The sequence below is a fragment of the Anabrus simplex genome, chromosome 13 (genome assembly GCF_040414725.1).
Source record: "Anabrus simplex isolate iqAnaSimp1 chromosome 13, ASM4041472v1, whole genome shotgun sequence".
Taxonomy (NCBI): domain Eukaryota; kingdom Metazoa; phylum Arthropoda; class Insecta; order Orthoptera; family Tettigoniidae; genus Anabrus; species Anabrus simplex.
The window spans coordinates 24807421-24820745 of NC_090277.1; the positions used below are offsets into that span (position 1 = coordinate 24807421).

Consider the following 13325-nt stretch of genomic DNA (forward strand, 5'->3'; position numbering starts at 1 on the left):
TGAAGTAAGCAGGCAGGCCTGTAGCTCTCCATTGTTTTCAATGTCTTTATCACAGCTGAACAGCCGATAGTCTTCCACGGAAATCAAATCACAGGGACAAGGGTTTTATTTCAAACATCCCACATGCACTGACTGGAACTGACTGTTAGAGTACATATTTTTGAAAACGGAGAATCCAATTCTCCTTACGCAGGTTAGCGATCCCTATTTGCTAACACTGCGGGATCACACAGTTGGTCCTCCACTGCCAAGCAAGGGCTTACAGGGGCATGCCAATGCAACTTGAGCCCAAATGGCATGTCTGCGTGAAACTCTGCAAACACACATGGCCTCACAAACTAAAAGATGGTTCTATTCCTGAGATATTAAAATCCCTCCAACTTGATTTTGACTGGCATTATGAAAATGGCACTGTCTTTATATTGAAAACTCCTCATCTCTATTGTTAATGGCAATTGGGAACAGAGTTTGCCAATATGGTAGAAACTCCTGAACTCTGTTTTGAATGGTGGTAGGAAATGTGCTCCGCTATTCTCATCAAAACTCCCCAAAGAGCACCTTACATTGGAAACAGTGTATGGGGTCCTCCCGTTTTGCTCAGGGACATAAAATTTAATATAATCTTACTCCTTGTGTGTGTTCCGAGGTATCTGTGGAACAGCAGAGGTGAAAGAAGGTGCGGGGGTAAACGGGTCTCAAACTACGAAATTAAAGTTAAGGTAAAATTTAACAAGGTTATATTTTCTTTTCAAAATCAAGAAATAACAAGAATGGCAGGTACAGAGTAGCAAAGCCACTACTTCAAAAGTGTACAGTTACAGTGTTACAAGATTTGGGCTCCGAGAGCCAGACACACAATTCTTGAGCTATAAGCCCAACATTACGATACACAAGATTCAACAACGGGGCAGAAGACCCCAATAATGCCCAGGAGCTCTTGCTCCTAATTACACAGTAAAGCCTCCTCGAGGCACACAGAAATCAAAATTTTCAAGAGCAATGCGCTCTCAAAATTTAAGCCTATCAAAGGCCACACCAAACTCCACGTTCAAGCTGTCCTCCAAGGACCTATACACAGGGGTAAAAATACCCAATTTACTGAGGCCTATTAAGTAAAGAAACAGGTTAATTAACTGGCCTCTAAAATACCAATTTGAGAGGAGGCGAAGCTGCGCTTCTAATACATTTCATATAAAACCTACTTGGCACAAGGCCGTTAATGCAAGGGCTAATCCCATACTAAAGAGGTGACTTTTAGAAGGAAACAATTTACATTACGGTAAGGAAGAAACGGTTGAGAAAATAAGTTCACCTCAATGCAATATGAGTGGGAGCTCGAGAGGGTTAAGCACTCTCTATCCCAATATGTAGTTAAAACAGAAAGAATTGACACCGAGTGTCTTTACATTTTTAAAGGAAAGTTACATGGAAAAGGCGTCGGACCTGCCCCAAGAGTTAAACTGCTGAGCTAGCAAGAAAAGAAGTTATTAAAAGGCCATTACCGTGTGGATGAACTGCTGCCCGAAGAAAGAGGTGCTTCCCGCCCCCTGCTACGTACTTTACACACTGAAAGATGTTACTGAAGTGGCACGGAGACCCGAAAATCAGCAGTTTATATATTCTCGCGGAAAGTTCGAGGCGTTTCAGGAATGAGAACACCCTCCCACAAGAATTTTATTGGCTAGGGTTAAGCAACATATTCAATTTGGAGAAGATACACCTGATTGGTCATAAATTAATTAAAGAAATTCAGGATTGGCTAAATTCAAAACAAGGGGAAAGGAAGGGTTATACAGCCAACTTAAACAATAACAGAAAGAAATGTAACAAGGAACAAACTTCTGAAATAAAAATTTCTCCAAAAAACAGTTCTTTCACTTCGCACTAGGGTGCACCATTGTAGTTCTTCAGTAGTGTCCTCTAGAAGAGAATGTTCACACTTCTTACTACAGGCAAAACAAAAATACATCGAAAACGACCCAGTTCAGAAACTTCAAAATTTCCAAGTAGTGACATCTTCTGAGAAACTTGAAAATTAACACATTAGATAAAGTTCAGACTTCCTCCAGTAGGGGAGTTTCAACTGGCGCAAAGTTCGAATTAGCGGCATGGAGGTGTACCACTCGGTACAGACCTCCCCCCCCCCCCCAAAAGTCCCTCCAAGGGGTAACACAGAAGAACATAAACTTTTATTTCAACATAAGGTCCAAGTTATGATGTTGATATGGAGTTAATTGCAGAAGTATTTACCAACAAATTTTCTTAAAATGATTGGATCCAGTTTCAAAATTCTTGTAGTAACTGTTGATGTAATGTCTTTATGTTTGTAGAAGTTGAATTCAGAAGGAAACTTTTAGTTTTTTAAAGTAGAGGAAAAATTTTCGAAGTCCACCGGATATTGCAGTAAAATCCGAAAAAAAGGTAGTAATGTTGAAATGGAATGTCCATATAGCTGGATATGTACTTTTAACGTTGATAAGTTTGACGGCCAGACCAGCCGCCGCTGCTTGAGTTCAGAGGAGGCCGCTCGGACCCCTCAAGTACCCTGAGATACCTCTCGCCCGCACTATGAGAGGAGTAGTGGAGTTGAAGCACGCCGCGCCCGCGGCGAACATGCTGGTCGCGGGCGAGTTACAGGTTGTGCGCCGCACATCAGCCTTGGCCGGGAGGAGGACTCCGGCTCGCCGTACACAGGTTGGCCTCACTGGAGAAGGGCGGGCCCGTACCTGCCTCAGGAGCGGTACGGCGCCGCGCTGCTGCGGGGGCACTGAAACATTAAAGCCCGGCGGCAGAATTTTGTTGGACCATCATCATTTTTTGAGGGCAGAGGCTTTGTGGAGAGGTTGAGGGGCCAGCGGCGTGAAGATATTCATGTCATGTATAAGCCACTGGGTGTTATGTTAGCAGGAGACGGGAGCGTGGTAATGGCCATGGTAAGGACAGGATGGCAGTTCCACTGATCGGGGGAGGTTTACAAAAAATAATTACACACAAAGGAAACAGATTCCAAGGGCAGAAGGCCTTACGAGTGAAACCTGTGACAGGTGAACCCTAAATATCCTCTCGGTGGCTGGATTGCTTAACAATAAGGTAACGGGAGTACGGAAATCGAGAATGATACACGGCCCATGAAATCTGGGGGCAAGCTTACCCGCGGGAACAAAATTCTTGACCATCATTTGGTCACCTACCTTCAAATGGGTGGGTCTCCGTCCACGATCATATCTTTCCCTAACCTTTTCATGAGACACTTTAAGGTTGGCTTTAGCCTTCTTCCAAAGATCTTTAATGTTATCTGGGTCTATTGTCTCAGGTAGAATGTCACTCAGAGACCAGAGGTTAGAGAGCGGCGTGTTGGGAACGAACTTGAACATCAAAGAAGCTGGAGTAAACTTATGAGATTCATGAACCGCCGAATTCAAAGCAAAAGCTAACCAATGCAGGGACGTGTCCCACCTAGAATGATCTTCATGATGACAGGCAATAAGCGCGGACCTGAGATTACGATTAACCCGTTCAGCCAGAGATGGTTGAGGGTAATAAGCAGAAGTTGTCACATGAGAGATGGACAGGTCGAAGCAGAATTTACGAAATAAATTAGATGTGAAAGCCTTAGCATTATCAGACACAATTTATTGACACGGACCAAAAGAAGCAAAGATAGAATTTAGACAAGTAATGGTGGACTGAGCGGTAGCCAGCTTAGTCGGAAATAACCAGGAAAATCTTGTAAAACCATCTACACATACAAAGATGAACTTGTTGGCATTTCCCTTTGACTGGGGGAAGGGTCCTACATAATCAATATACAGGCGTTCCATAGGGCGCGACGCTTGGTGAGAAGACAACAGGCCTACCTTGGTGGACATGGTGGGTTTACTAAGCAAGCAGGATTTACAAGCCTTTACTAGTTCACGGATTTCACCGTCCATACCCTTCCAGATGAACATTTCACGAATCTTCTCACGAGTTTTAAAGATGCCTAGATGCCCCCCTAATGGGGTCTCATGATAGTACTTAAAGATCATAGGTACAAGAACAGCTGGAACGACAACTTTCATCATCTTATCATGCCTCGAAGGGCAACATAGAACACCATTCCTCAGTACATAAGGGACGACATGTTCCCCAGAAGAAAGGGTTTCCATTATCGGAGCCAGCGTCGGATCTTCCCGTTGGTATTTCTCGATATCCCTAAAGAGCATGGGAGCATCTGTTAAGATGGCATTAACATCAGATAGCATGGACTCGGGAGGAGATGAACTATCGACCGGTTCATGGGTGTCGACGTCGCTGGAAAACATACGGCTAAGTCCGTCTGCAACGACATTTTCGGTACCTCTGATATGCCTGACATCGAATTGGAAGGCGGAAATACGGATGGCCCAACGGGCTATACGACCTGTACGACGCGGCCTACCTAAGACCCAGCTTATGGCTTGATTATCCGTCTCCAGGTCGAATTTGACATGTTCCAAATAGAGACGGAACTTTTCTAAGGCAAATAAGACTGCCAAACCTTCGAGCTCATAGATGGAATACTTGGCTTCTTGAGCCGACAAGGTCCTAGATGCATAGGGGATGGGTCGTCTTCCCAGTTCAGTCTCTTGAAGAAGGACTGCAGCTACCGCCGACGACGACGCGTCAGTTTGGACGATGAATTTCTTCGAGAAATCGGGCATAGCAAGGACGGGGGCATTAGAGAGAGCTAATTTAAGATCTTCAAAAGCGGCTTGTTGAGAAGGTCCCCACTCAAATTTGATGCCTTTCCTACGAAGAAGGTTCAAGGGCGCCGCTCTACTAGCGAAGTTAGGAATAAACTTCCTGAAGAAATTCACCATACCAATGAACCTGGCGATACCTTTAATGTCCTTGGGAGGTTTAAAATCACGGATGGCCTGTGTTCTAGAATGATCGACTGCAACCCCATCAGGTGACACAATATGCCCTAGGAATGACATGGAGGGCTTAGCAAAGGCAACCTTGGACAACTTAACAGTTAACCCAGCCTTACGAAGGCGATTGAGAACTTCTCGCAGATGATCTAGATGTTCTTCAAAAGTCTCCGAAAATACGACGACATCATCCAGGTAGTGATACAAGTACTCAAATTTGATGACGGAGAAGACCCTATCTAGCAGTCTAGTGAGTACAGCTGCTCCCGTGGAGAGCCCGAAAGGCACGCGGTTGTATTCATACAAATTCCAGTCCGTGGCAAACGCTGTAAGGTGTTTAGACTCTTCGGCTAGGGGAATTTGATTGTAGGCCAATTCAGGTCCAAGATAGTAAAGAACTTGGAATTACGAAACCATGAAAAGCAAGAATGAAGGTCGGGAAAAGGCACATTGTAACACCACCTTCCGAATGAGAGCCCTATAATCAATGACAGGCCTGAAGCCCCCTTGGAGTTTCGGGACTAGAAAAATAGGTGAAGAATACGCCGACTTAGAGGGCCGAATAATAACATCCTTCACCATTTGATCAATGATTTCCTTCAGAGCCTTCATTTTGGGTGGAGACAGCCTATATGGTGGAAAGCGGACAGGAATCGAATCCGTGACCTCAATTTTGTATTCAATAAGGTCAGTAACACCAAGAGTATCAGAGAACACCTCTGGAAAGGACTGACACAACTTACGAATACTATCAGCCTGCTCCTCAGATAGATGTCTAAGGTCTAACAATATCTCATTCTGGGTAGGCGAAATAGATGAACATGATGCAGAATTACATTTTAACAAGGGGATTTTACAATTGGAAGCAAATTTGAATGTGCACGACTTACTCTGAAGATCGAGCACAAGACCAGAGTGAGAAATGAAGTCAGCTCCCAATATGATGGGGCAAGAGAAGTGCTTGGCCACAAACAATTTAATTTTCCATGTAAATTTAAAGATACGAATTTTGACATTTAAAGAACCTAGAATTTCTAATGGAGAAGAATTAGCCGAAACATATTGGACCGAAGACGAACAATAGTCAGGAAGCTTACAAACAGATTTCAATTTTGAATACCATTCGGCCGAAATAATAGAACAAACACTGCCTGAATCTAATAGAGCTGTTATAGGCTCATTATTTAACTCAATTTTGAGAAAAGGTACGGGTGCCGTGGTATCCGCCGCAATCCTAAGACATTCTTTGGGGCATTCAACAGATGAATTTGAGGACTGCATTTTCCCTGAATTTTCGACCTGTTTACCAGGGGCTGAGCCTCGTGAAGATGGATTAGTCGACTCAGCCGAAGCCACTAGTCACTTTTTATTATTGGCATTGGTGGAATTTGCACCAGAAGTTGAGCAGGAGGGGGTGCTATTCGAATTTGGGCAATTCTTGGCGATATGTGAGAAAGCCCCACATTTAAAACAGCCTTGTGATGAACCAGCTCCATTATTTGCCCTACTAGATTTGACCAATGGACATTTATTGCGAAGATGGTCAGGCGACCCGCAAGCATAACATTTACGGGGTGTGACTGGTCGGCGAGGTGGAGGCCGAGGATTACTAAAAGAAGGAGGGGGTTCTTTCGCTACACGCAAGGAATCGGCGTATCTAACTCCTTCCGCTGAGACGGCCAATGCTTCAAGTTCAGAGAAGGTTTGCGGGCACGCCGCGAAACACAAATATGATCTATAGGATGGTGAAATGCCTTCCACAATAGCTTGTACAATCTGATCTTCAGGGAAGTGAAGAGCAAACACCCTAGTATAGAATTTAATATCTTGGATGAAGTCTGCCAAGTTTTCATCCAAGCGCTGTACACGATAATAGTACTTCTGAATAAGGGAGGACCTTGCCCTAGCCGGGATGAAGTTAGCTAGCAAGTGGGCGTGGAAGTCTTCAATAGATGATTGCTCGGCAATGGCTCTTACTATTTTGTCTGAGAGAATACCAATTGCATAGGGATAGATGATTTGCAAAATCTGACATGGAGAAAGAGAAAAAACAAGGGCATGATCCTGAAATTCAACTAAAAACCTTAAGAAAGAAATAACTTCACTGGTAGTGTTAACAGAAAACTTAGAGATACCTCTGAGCAACATTGCTAATGGATGAGGCAAGCTGCTGAACCCAGGTGACATGGTAGGTAAAGGTTTAAGTGGCAAAGATGTTAATTCAGAACGTACATTATTCAACGAGGTTCGGCGTTCAGATTCATTGTCCAATGGAGCAGAGGTTGTTTGAGCTCCAACGGTTCTCCTATTGACTTCTCCCCTAGGAGGCTCTTCCTCGCTACCTACATTCACCGTGGCGGGTTGATCAGTTTTGGGAGGAACTTCCCCAGTTAACAACTGGGTAACCTTACTGGACAATTCAGAAAGATTTTCAAGAACCATACTAGCTTCCTTCCTCTGAACGTCATTCAACTTCAGAGACAACAGATCGTTAACTCTATTTGAAAAATGAAATAGCCTGGCTTGCACATGCTTAATTTGATTAGGAGAAGGATCATTTTCTTCAAAAAAACTAACTACAGATGCTAGCTCAGTAGTATTGTCGGTGATCGTGGAAAGAGAATCGTCAATTTCTTTCTCTCCCAAAGTGGGGATGGAAATGGGCAAATCAAGGGACTCTCTAAGCTTATTTGTGTCTACTGCAACCGTACCTCCAGATTGCACATTTCTAATAGTTAACTCATAGATCAACTCCTCCTTGCGCAAATAGTTAAGATGGAGAACATCGCGAGGGCCGGGCATGATGACAGAACAATTTTGAAAAAGGAAAAATCAAAAAATTCCATCAACTGAGAAAATTGTTAGAGTTCGGATCAAAGCAATGCTTAGCCGTCAAAAGGGGCTAAATTGAGACCCATTCAACCACGCTCTGCTACCACTTGTTCCGAGGTATCTGTGGAACAGCAGAGGTGAAAGAAGGTGCGGGGGTGAACGGGTCTCAAACTACGAAATTAAAGTTAAGGTAAAATTTAACAAGGTTATATTTTCTTTTCAAAATCAAGAAATAACAAGAATGGCAGGTACAGAGTAGCAAAGCCACTACTTTGAAAGTGTACAGTTACAGTGTTACAAGATTTGGGCTCCGAGAGCCAGACACACAATTCTTGAGCTATAAGCCCAACATTACGATACACAAGATTCAACAACGGGGCAGAAGACCCCAATAATGCCCAGGAGCTCTTGCTCCTAATTACACAGTAAAGCCTCCTCGAGGCACACAGAAATCAAAATTTTCAAGAAAGAGCAACGCGCTCTCAAAATTTAAGCCTATCAAAGGCCACACCAAACTCCACGTTCAAGCTGTCCTCCAAGGACCTATACACAGGGGTAAAAATACCCAACCTACTGAGGCCTATTAAGTAAAGAAACAGGTTAATTAACTGACCTCTAAAATACCAATTTGAGAGGAGGGGAAGCTACGCTTCTAATACATTTCATATAAAACCTACTTGGCACAAGGCCGTTAATGCAAGGGCTAATCCCATACTAAAGAGGTGACTTTTAGAAGGAAACAATTTACATTACGGTAAGGAAGAAACGGTTGAGAAAATAAGTTCACCTCAATGCAATATGAGTGGGAGTTCGAGAGAGTTAAGCACTCTCTATCCCAATATGTAGTTAAAACAGAAAGAATTGACACAGAGTGTCTTTACATTTCTAAAGGAAAGTTACATGGAAAAGGAGTCGGACCTGCCCCGAGAGTTAAACTGCTGAGCTAGCAAGAAAATAAGTTATTAAAAGGCCATTACCTTGTGGATGAACTGCTGCCCGAAGAAAGAGGCGCTTCCCGCCCCCTGCTACGTACTTTACACACTGAAAGATGTTACTGAAGTGGCGCGGAGACCCGAAAATCAGCAGTTTATATATTCTCGCGGAAAGTTCGAGGCGTTTCAGGAATGAGAACACCCTCCCACAAGAATTTTATTGGCTAGGGTTAAGCAACATATTCAATTTGGAGAAGATACACCTGATTGGTCATAAATTAATTAAAGAAATTCGGGATTGGCTAAATTCAAAACAAGGGGAAAGGAAGGGTTATACAGCCAACTTAAACAATAACAGAAAGAAATGTAACAAGGAACAAACTTTTGAAATAAAAATTTCTCCAAAAAACAGTTCTTTCACTTCGCACTAGGGTGCACCATTGTAGTTCTTCAGTAGTGTCCTCTAGAAGAGAATGTTCACACTTCTTACTACAGGCAAAACAATAATACATCGAAAACGACCCAGTTCAGAAACTTCAAAATTTCCAAGTAGTGACATCTTCTGAGAAACTTGAAAATTAACACATTAGATAAAGTTCAGACTTCCTCCAGTAGGGGAGTTTCAACTGGCGCAAAGTTCGAATTAGTGGCATGGAGGTGTACCACCCGGTACAGTGTGTACAATAATTTATGTAGAAACCTGTATACAAAGTAGAATACTGTAGTGAATCACAGGCGCATTAGCTAGTTTGTAAAATTTCTTGAAGGAATGTTTGGGATTATGAAACCACATGTGAAATTGTATGCCACTCACAACTTTTTTGGAGCTACTTGTTACTATTTTATGCCATGATTACTATCATTGTTTCCTTCCTTTATTTTTTGTTTAATGGATAACTTGTATTATTCTCAAGGCAATCTTTTATTATCTTGGCACCAGTGGGTGGTGAGGGAATCCCTCAGTTTTTGACTTTGTTGCACTGCACAATTATTTTGCAGTATTCCAACTTTATTATCATCTGCAACATTCTGCAACTGTTGCACATTGGTGAAGGTTCGTTACTTTCATTTGTGGTGCGTTGCTGTCATCCTTACAGTTCAGTGAGATTTTCCCTCACCTTGCACTTTTTTACATTAGTATTTCTGACATTGCTGAATACTGTAAATATTTTGACTATATTTGCAAATATTGAAGTATGATTGTCAAGAATGTACAGACACTGTTATAGTGGCTGGATCAAGTGGAAAATGAGATAAACAGGAATGAAGAAGCAGGCGAAGATTTAGATTAAATAATTGATATTTGCTTTAATAATATAGGACAAATGAAAGAAAGTTCTCTGAAACTGAAACAGAACCTGTTGTTATGATTTCTGACCAAGTGGTACTAAACAGACTCTATACGCAGGGAAGGATGGAGGAACTGTACTGTACACTGCAGAAGCACAACACATAATACTACGCATATGAATCCTGTGAGACATCTTCCAAGTACCAGAGGAAAAGCACAAAATCAAAATTCTGCAATGGAAGCATGGCAATTATTTTTCCTTGCAGACACTACAAAGCTAACTGTGCATTATACCAATCTCGAATTGATGGAGAAACGTAAAGGAGGCACCCGTGAAGGAGATCTTTGTGATACTGGTTAAACAATGTAGAATACTCTACATTTGTAAATGAAATAGTGTAAAATTATAATAATTCTTATGAAAATAAGTACAGAAAGCTTTAATTAATTAATTAATTAACCAATTAAATCTAAAAATGTACTGTAAAGATTATATTTTTCATTCATTTCATGCATGAGGGAAGATCTTACCATGTGCAGACTTGTGTCCCTAGTAACCTCATCCCCTGTGCTAGGATAAATAATGAAATTATATATTATGCTAATAAATTCCATGCAAGTCCTATCAGTCATTCTGAATCTCCAATAACACTATGTTCTTATGATTTTCTCCCATTCAGCTAAAGCTTCTCCTTATCATGTCTGCCCTTCTTTTCTTTGGGGCTGTGTTTCATATGTATCTGTCTTCCCACTGTTCTTGTATCCTATCTTATTGAGTTTGTGTATGTGGATTGACTTTTGTTTATTGCAAATAGATTGTTAACACGTTGACTGCCAGGACACATAGCAAGAAATGTCCCGGTGGCCAAAGCATTTTTTTCTTTCATGCATGTAGTAAATAAGCAGTAAAGCAAAAATTGAAGTGATATTTCACTTAAGTGTTCAATGTACATACTAAATACAATAAATATTCCCAGCACCCCGAGGTACCGCCGTGGCCCCACAGGAAAGTTCACTGCATGGTTTTACCTAGACAGCCAGAGCAGTACAGTCTAGCGGTACTAGAAGCTTGCATTGCTTGATTATAGATAACAGAGCGTGCCACGATTTGTTTATTAGCGCTTAGGACTACCATCGTAAGGCACTCATTGTTTTACAGTAGGGTGTGTGTGAAATACTTGCGAGATATTTCTAAGTTATTTTACCAGTGAACGCAGAGGTTAGTTATAAAAATGAAACCATTTTCTTCTCGAAGTCGAACTCTCAGTATGAGAATTCTGGTAAGTAGTGTATATGTCAAACTGATCTATTACGTTCTGCAACACAAAAAAACTCTTCACCAAATTAAATTTGAAATATATTCATTTCGCATTTACCCCTTGCCAAATGCTCAATGGTAAGGTAAAATGTTGCTATGTTGTCAATTTAGAACATGTAAATAAGCTCATGTTTACGCTATATTCATTGCGATATGCGAAGAAATTAGCTCAGGTATGGGTGCAAAAATTTGGAAGGAACCAGTGTGGCCTATTGATTAGGTAGGCATAAGGTTGGAATGAAAATGGAAAATCACAGAAAACCATAACCAGGTTTCCCGACAGTAGGATTCAAACCCAATCTCCAAAATCCATAGCTTGCCAGTTAGCTAACCCGGCACAGCTAAGTGCATGGCTAAACTTATTGGACAAATACTCACATATTGCCAATAAAAGAAGATTGGATTCATAAAAAAATAAAGACTATATTTTGGAAACCAAGCACACCAGGATTTGCTCCGAGGCCATAGCTGTACGCAAGCATAGCGAATTCAACAGCTGAGCGGTCCACCGGCCCAGCAGGGAAAGTCATATAGCAACACCTGTCAGTGGTACTTTGTACCGCCGTGGCCTCATGAGACACTCACTCAGCGGTACAATGTACCGCTTTGGCAGCCAACCTGTTAATCGAGACTGATGTGTCTGTGATGGTGGGAACAAATTTATTTCCTTAATTGTGCAAAATCTTGGAAGTTTTATTAGGATTGAGATTTTGTGAGCTTCTCTTGGTGATATTATTCAATTCAATTATAAATATTTTTTTTCTAAATAACATTGTTTATTTATTTGTGCCTTATTCTTGGTTTCAGCGAACTGGGAATTTAATAAGAATTCTCCATTTTAATATAATCAGATTATAACCATGAGTGGTGAATTATGTTTAAATTCAACTGTCTTAAACCATATTTTAATAACGGATCCCTAATTATTATCTTAATTTAGAGGAAATTCATAATTTTCAACCTTCTTTTCTACTTATCATGAATCTTGTCATGTTTTACTATTTCAAATATACTATTAGAGTTATTTTAATTTATAAAATCTATTGTTAATGGTAATGGGTGTTCTTTTATCTTCCATTCAGGCAAACGTACAGAACTTATTACAGTTCATTTTGCATTCTTGTTCACACCCTCTTTATTGCTCTCCAGGGAATGGGCCTGTTTTCATCATCACTTTAGTTGGGTACTTCTGGAATTTGATTGCCTTCAAATGGTAGGTCTGTTACATGATGTTCCCTGTACTTGTGATATTTCTTGTTTTTTATGTTTATCATGTGGTTTTGATGGGTTCTCTTTTGCTTTCCTATCTTATACCTCCCTTAAATTTGCTGTTCACACACAGAAGCAGTAAGGGGTAACTTAGACCAAAGTGCTGGGTGGTGCAAAATAATGCTTCAGCATAAGGGGTGACACTGTGCAGAACTAATAAATGAAATGAGGATATGATAAATCAATTATAACTTCTTACCGGGAAATAGAAAAAATTAACTATGCCTGTTTTCTTCCTTTACTACTGCACCTGGATGGTTTCCAGAGATAGATATTTTGAGAAAACAGGCCCATGAACCAAAATAAAAACTGGAAAGATGTAGTAAACATGCGGCGGACACCTTCAAATACCACTGGACCGAGCCAGAATCAAAACTGAGTCACTCAGCCCAGCATGCACAACAATAGCTCACAAGAAAAGTATTATCAAGAAACTGAACTTGAGCTACACAGGGGGAAACAGTTTCACAAAACATGAGGTAGAGGATGTAATAAGGTCATTATACAAGTGCGCACCAGGTGGTATTGATGATAACATAATGAAATAAATACAAAAATTCTGGATGACCCTGTTCAACAAGTACTTACTTCTCGAATGCTTCTATGTATTCCTTATATTTAACCAACTATATTTTACCTTTATTTCATGTTTCTTCCCTTTTCTTGCATTTATCTGCCTTTCTTCCAATACTACATTTCCCACACCAAAAGTGAAGAACTGTGAAGCTGGACCCTCGATGAGTTCTGATGCCCGCCCTCCCGATGAAGCCGAGAAGCACAAACCAGCC

The 13325-nt window shown here is 41.2% G+C and overlaps 1 protein-coding gene across 1 annotated transcript in view; it reads right to left on the bottom strand.

The window, feature by feature from the left end:
• LOC137502864 (uncharacterized) overlaps window positions 1-13325 on the bottom strand; it is a 138917-nt gene that overhangs the window by 103299 nt on the left and 22293 nt on the right. The gene's annotated exons all lie outside the window — the stretch shown is intronic.